Source organism: Drosophila pseudoobscura, chromosome 2, assembly GCF_009870125.1.
Source record: "Drosophila pseudoobscura strain MV-25-SWS-2005 chromosome 2, UCI_Dpse_MV25, whole genome shotgun sequence".
Classification (NCBI taxonomy): domain Eukaryota; kingdom Metazoa; phylum Arthropoda; class Insecta; order Diptera; family Drosophilidae; genus Drosophila; species Drosophila pseudoobscura.
The window spans coordinates 1119940-1126943 of record NC_046679.1 but is presented as its reverse complement, the minus strand read 5'-3'; the positions used below and the strand labels follow the sequence as shown (position 1 = coordinate 1126943).

Here is a 7004-nt window from a genome sequence, read left to right as displayed (position 1 = left end):
ACTCTTTCATATCAATCTTCAAAGTAAGAATACTATCTGAATAAAATCTCCCAAAAGAATATAAGAACAATCATATCTTTTAGCCATGAAAATACTTGGGAGTACTCTAGAGTAGAAAAAGATCATTATTTTGCCATGAGGAGCACTCATCTGATCGTGCTAACGTGTTAAGGGTTCAAATCATATCCTCAATCGTAGTTCCGACGTAAAAGGTATCCCTGAGTCGAATACTCACCACCGCTTTTCCTGCATTTTCCACCAGGGGGTTGGGGGATGTGACAATTTACGGTTTGCTTTGCTCATCAACACGCGACTGACTGTCGACAGCGGGAGAGTGAGAGCCATAGAGATGCTTAATTTGGGCGTCCTGCACGTGTCCGTGTGTACGCATCCCTATGCCAGGGCCCAGAGCCCAGAGTCCTGTCGCTGTGTGCGTGGAAGGTGTCGTGTCCTGTCCGCCGACAGCAGCGAAGAGTGTTTATGCGCCTGTCCCCTGGGCACACTGTTTACATGATTCTGTTGTTAGTAGTTTAATTTAATTAATGTTTAAATATGCAGGCCTACGGTACACGATTAACACAGGGAAACGAGGGATAGAAAGCGTGAGAAAGAGTGCTTTTCCCCGAAGCTGTTGCATGCGCCCCCTGCCCCTGCCCCGACTGGGGGCATTCTGCTTGAATGCACTTGAGTTTGAGTTTGATTTTTCCGCATTTTCCTCCGACAGCTGGCAACTGTTTCATGTGGCAGCGAGGCGGCAAGACTGTGGCACCTTTCAGACGTTCAGACTAGTTTTCTCTAGTGTCTCTCCAAATATTTTGATTTGCTCGAGTGAGTTGTTTGTGGCACCACCTCTCGGGCCTGCTCTGGCCTGCTCTGGCTTTCCATTTGAAGACATGTTGCATTTGGCCAAGCACAAACATGGCCCAGAGGCGGCGACTCTCTTTGTGGAGAGAGGGGGCACAGTGGCAATGTGGTCAGGGGCTCAATCAAGTGACTGTTAGATCGAGGACTATCTGGACTCCGGCCCCTGCCCCTGCCCCACACAGCGATCCACATGTTTGCTTAAATTACATTTGACATTTACGAGTCTTGTAATAAAAACTTTTACAATGGCCGACGCCGTTTTACTTGGGAAATACTTTACAAGTGGAGAGAGTACCCCTCTCACTCCCCACAGAGTGAGAGGGGTAAGGGTAAGGGTAATGGATAATGGATAATGGCCATCAAGTGCAGATCGCGTCGTAAAAGGCATTTTACAGTTGGCACCGCGCGATTCCTCCGATTGGGACATCCGAATCCTCCTCCATCGATGCCATGCCCTCGCCATGCCCTGGTTTTCCCTCTCCCAACCCCCCTCTGGTGCTCGTATGTGTGTGCATTTTTAATTAATTGGGTTTAGTTTTTATGGCTTCATTAATTACCAAACACTGCAGGGCAGCTGTCCCGCCCGAAGGAGGACTGCTGGGGGATGGGCGGACGACACAATCCTTGACTTGACGTCAGCATCCACTGAATAATGCATCATCGATGTCGACGTCGATGTGGATGTTAATGTCGACTCCAATGGCTATAGATGGCTGTGTGTGGCGATGTTTGTGTGCGGAGGAGCTGTAAATATCAATAATAAAAGTGCGACGATATGTTGTGCTGCGAGGGGTAGAAGGACTTTGACTTCCACCAGGAACGACGAGTACGAGTGCGCGTACGAGTGCGAGTGCATTAAAAATTTATTTGAATCTGCCTGCGACGCGCGGAGGATGCCATGCCTTGGCCATAAAATAATAATCTTTATGATGGCAAAAATTTTAATACAATATTGGCGCTGCCCTGCCCTGATTGATAGCTCCTCCGCCTCCGCCTCCTACTCCGACTCTTGTATCCATTTATCTATGTATCTGTCAATGGAGGAAAAGATTCATAAATCCACTTTAATTGCTGCAGTGATTTCTGCCATTTCTGTGGGCCTTAGACCTAGCCCGTGGCCCGTGTCTTGGCGAGTGATAAAAGCAGCCCAAGTGCCTGTAAAAATCATCTTCATTAATATTCAACTATATAGATTTAGTGGCCCTGCCCCGATTTACGTTCGCAGATAAAGTTCGGCAGAGCAGCTGTCATTTCTTGGAGGGGAAAACCTAAAAGAAAACGATACGCATATGAGGAGGAAGAGTAGATTCATTTGTTTGTACAGCTTTGAGAAGGTTTATTGAATGGTATTCCTACCAAAGGAAGTACTGATTAAAGCTAAGAAGTGGAAACTATATGGGAAACACTCTCTAAGAGAAATGAACGAAGAAGTTTCTAGGAAAACGACTTTGAAATTACGAGAAATCATTCACCCATTTTGAAACTACCTGTGACCCTTCTTACCTTTAGAAAAATCTAGCAAAAAGCTATAAAGACGTAGATGAAATCGCATAAAATCACTGAAACTATCTACTTTAATCTTCTATATAAGAGTCATTTGGTGGGCCCCTTGGGCGCCAGAACAACACTTCCATTGATGCTCCGTTCAAGGAAACCCATTGAGAAGTCCATGATTTATTCAGATTCCTCTGTTTACTTGACATGCAAATTCAGTTGTAATTTATATTTCCATTGCACTTGTCCGTCCGTGCGGCTGGCAGGCAGGCAGCGACCTGCCCGACTGTCCGGCAAATTGTTCCATTGAGATCCCAGATCGCAGACCTTCCTCCGTTCGCGATGGATGCACACACACGCAGCGTGCCCCACAGAGGCGGAGACTTGCTTAGTTTGGACCATGCCTCATTTGCATTTATTTGCCAATTTATTTAACGATCGATCGTAAAGCGTTTGCCGCCTTCCACGGCCGCCTTGGACACTCAGATCTGCGACTGTTTTGGTTTCTTTTTGTGTGTTTTTTCTTACACTTGGAGAAGGGTATTGTGATTTGATGGAGATGTTTGTAAAGTGCATCGAAGTATCCCCTCGGAAAGATCGGTCACTGGTTGGATGCTGAAGATCTCCCATAGGTATCTCTGGGAACCATCGATCTTCAGGGGGTACCAAAAGCTTCAGTGCCGAAGATACTCTTCTCTTCTGGTTGTTTTTCAATTTTCAGAGACTGCGTCTCTCTTGTTGATTTTTTTATTTCGAAATGGGAAATGGGGATCGAGGAATGGGGTTTGGGGTTTGGGGAATGGGGAATGGGAGCAGCATTCACCCCAGAGAGGCAGAGAGAGCGAGAGAGAGAGGGCTAGTGTCTGTGTGGTGTTTGCGTTTTTAAGTGAATTTTCATATTTTAATGTTTGGCAACATTGTTGTCGCCTCAGAAGAGGCATCAATCGCCGCAGAGCGGAACGGAGCGGAGTGGAGCGGAGCAGAGGCCCCTGGAGGTCGGCGGTCATAATTTCCGGCGTGGAATTCGTGGAAGTCTCTGGGGCACATCTACATGAAACTGTTGCAACACTCGATCATACCCGCTCCCCCTCTCGCCCGCTCATCACGTCTCTCTGTTGTGGCATCGTAAAGATCGTGGCACAAAGGTGTTTTCTCTAGTTTATGCTTTCTGGAGATATGTCAAAGCAAAAGCGGAAAAAATCATCAAAACCGTGGGCCCCCTTTGAAGCTCGTGTACACAAACAAATGCGGATGGTCGAGGCGCATTCCGTGGACATGAATATCTGGCAGATCTGGCCGTATCTGCCCGTACCTACCCGTACCTACCCGATCATCATCTCCTTAATGGCGCCCATCAGCCGCGGATGAGCTTGAAATTTTATATGCCGCCGGCACTCGTCTGGCATTTGTGCAAACATTTCAACTAATTAGCCAAACGCTTCACTACGGATCGGATCGGATCGGATCGGATCGGATCATATAGGATGGGAGTGCTGAGAGGGGCAGGGGGTGCTCTGTAGAGAGAACTCTTGCACTTGGATCGCGGATCCCGAGTGGTGCGTGCGTTGGAGGCCATTAAAAAATGATTGAAATTGAATTTTCGTTGAAAAATAAACTGGAAACGCATTTCGTATTTCGTGTGGCGCAAAGTGTGGCACACGGCGCGCTTCATTTGAGCGTGTGGGCAGGGGCGGTAGGGGGAGGTGCTTTTGCCGTTGCGTCTTCCAGATCCAGATACACACATCGCCATCGATTAAGGCTGCATTTTCACGTTTTCCCAGGAAATGTGAATGAACAATTTGAAATGTAGTTTTTCAGCGTTTTCAGCGTTTGGCTTTTTCGCCAGCCGAGAGAAAAATGTAATTTATTGCCTGCCCCACGACTCGCCCCACGATACCCATGTCTATCCCCCCCCCCCTTGTCCGATCCGAATCGTGTACGTTGTATTTTTAAGTGAAAACGAATTGAAATGAAATGATTTTTCATTTATTTTCATTTTCCGACGTGGCGACGCCAACGAGACTGGGCAACGCCCCACCGAGGCGAGGCGAGGCGAGGCGCGGCACTCCTCAAAAATGCCAACGAAAATTGTCGCACCTCTCGGCTCTTGATTCTCGATTCCGCACCCGAAATTCTGCTGCACGCTGCACGGGGAAAAATGTGCCAAACGCCGAAGCGGCATTAAGTGGTTGCACCTTTCTGCATTGTTGATGCTGTCAGCATCAGCCTCGAAATCTTGTGGCAACATCAGCCTCGACATCGACAACGACATCGACATCGACAGAATCAGATTCAGAATCAGAATCAGAATCACCGTCAGCGCCAGTCCGAGCGCCACGGCCCCAAAGGTGTGACAATGCCGTCCCCGCATAGTGACAATAATTTGTGGGCCGTGCCACGCCATGCCGTGCCGTGCCGTGGCGTCTATTTTCCGACCATTGGGTACAGTGGATCCCCTGATCAAGGGCTTCTTATCTGGCATTTCTTGCATTTTAGAATGGAAACAGTCAACGATCGGACCATGAGATGGTCTCTTTTAAGGTGAAGTGGATTAGCCCTTTCACCCTGCTAATTGATCTATCGATCTACCTTCTTTTGAAGGAAGTTGATGATTATCCCTGGAGAAGTATTCCTGTACTCCTGTTCTTCCTTTGGGTCTGCCATTGAAGAACCTTCACTGTCTGGGGAAGTAGGTTGACGCCACCTAAGTATTTGGTTGCCCAAAGGTTTCAGCGCCCATTCGCGGAGTTTGACGTCCGAGGAGGGATTGGGAGCGGGAATGGAAATGGGAATAAACTCAGAGGTGGAAAATGGGGAATGGGAGCGAGAGGTGCAGTGAAGATCCGACATGCTGGCGTCAGTGTCAGTCTGTGGTCTGAGGCTTCTTTCTATTCCCAGAGTCCGAGTATGTGTGTTGCAATTATGCAGACAAGATGTCGACGCGAATTGTTGGCATTCATTCGAAGAGTACAGGCAGCCGAACGCAGCTCTCCGCTCCCGAGTGAGTGGATGAGTAGATGAGTGGCTGTGTGAGTGGATTCGCAAGGCATTCAGTGATAAGTGAGCATCTCAGCTGCGGCCTAGGTGCTAATGGTCAATAAATATGAAATTTTTATGGACTTACGCAACCAGATATCGGACATGGGGGCCGGGGATGCAATCTAAAATGCAAACACACATCAAGCACATCTTAACGGAGTTCTATTCCATCTTCCAGCAGCATTCCCTGGGCTGTTCTCACGTTTTTTCCGGGCTAACAAGCTAACAAGCTCCCTGGAGTGAAATAAAAACCGAAAGTGCAAAATCATTCGGGCCATCCACTCTGTGGATGCACGGATACGTGATGCCATCCATCGATTGGGTGTTGGCTTTCATCGGTTTGCCTCGACTCTGGTTCGATTCGATTCGAGTCGGTTGTGGCTCGGCTTCGGCTTCCGCTAAGTTTGGGCCTTTTGGGCCAATTAGTTGGTCTGTCCTGGCTAATTGATGGCCGCTCTCTTCTACCTCATTTCGCCCATTGTCGCTGTCTGCACGAAATTAATCAAGACAAGACGCGGCTCCCAGATGCACTTTCTCAGAATGCGCCCCAATGCGTCGAGGCGTGTCCCAAGTTTTCGACTTTGTGGCTACATTGTCTGCGGAGGAGTCTGTAGAGTGCCCGGTGGAGGATAGAGCCTCTGGGTCTTTGGGCCTTTGGGCCTTTGGGGATTCGGGATGGCCTGTCAGCACTTTGCCAATTGTTCGTTCGCTCTCCATCTCCATCTCCATCCTGCCGCCATTTGGACTTTTCCACAGATGAAATATGAACTATTTTAACGCCTACTTAATTTATTTGTTTGCCGTATTCCGTATTTTCAGTGCGTGTTTCTCTACAGAGACTTTTGTGCTGCTGCTATTATAAATTTAAATTAATTTAGCGTTGAAGTGAAAGTGTTAAGTGATTTGCTCGGTTTCGTGTCTATACCTTCAAGAAGATCTATATATATATATACTAGTGCTCTTGGGAATAGATGTATGTACAATCTGTTGTACTTCATATATATATATACTCGTGCCCCCATAAACTGCAGCTGTGGTACGAGTGTGCCTCGGTGTGTGTGTGGGTCCCGACCTAAATAAATAAAAACATGTTTATAGGCAGAAATATTAAAGACAAACAATGCTCTGGCCTGCTTTTGCACTGGCCAATGTCCGTCCACCCTCTGGGCCCTCTCGACCGACCAATTCATAAGTTTGCACTTAAAGGACATGGACAGGGACGGGGACAGGGACAGGGACAGGGACATGGGACAACCTGTGCCCAAGGAGCACACACATAAACCCATAATAAAATGTATTTACCCCAGGATCAAATTATGAATCTGCTTATGGGCAGGACCTAAAAGGTGTGCTCCTTTTCCCTTCAGTTAAGAAAGCCGCAGGCTGCCTCCCTCTGTGTCCCTGTGTTCCTGGCCCTGGCCCTGGCCCTGGAAAAAGGACAAAACGCATATTTATGAAATGAACAAAACTATAAAGGACATCCCACACCCCCCTCCCACACGACCAGGCAAAGGGAAGGACAACGTGCGGACATTGACGGAGATTTGCTTCCTTCGGGTTGTGGGCCATGAAAATTTGTGCACATTTCAGCAGAATCGCAGGGCCTG

General features: G+C 47.9%; 1 long non-coding RNA gene across 1 annotated transcript; it reads right to left on the bottom strand.

Moving 5' to 3' along the window:
• Positions 1 to 4328: 4328 nt before the first annotated feature.
• LOC117183348 (uncharacterized) lies at positions 4329 to 6249 on the bottom strand. The gene is made up of 2 exons (XR_004468507.1): positions 5483 to 6249; positions 4329 to 5383 (listed from the first exon to the last, which is right to left on the bottom strand). It is a non-coding gene; the product is annotated as an uncharacterized lncRNA (long non-coding RNA).
• Between the last annotated feature and the right edge of the window lie 755 nt (positions 6250 to 7004).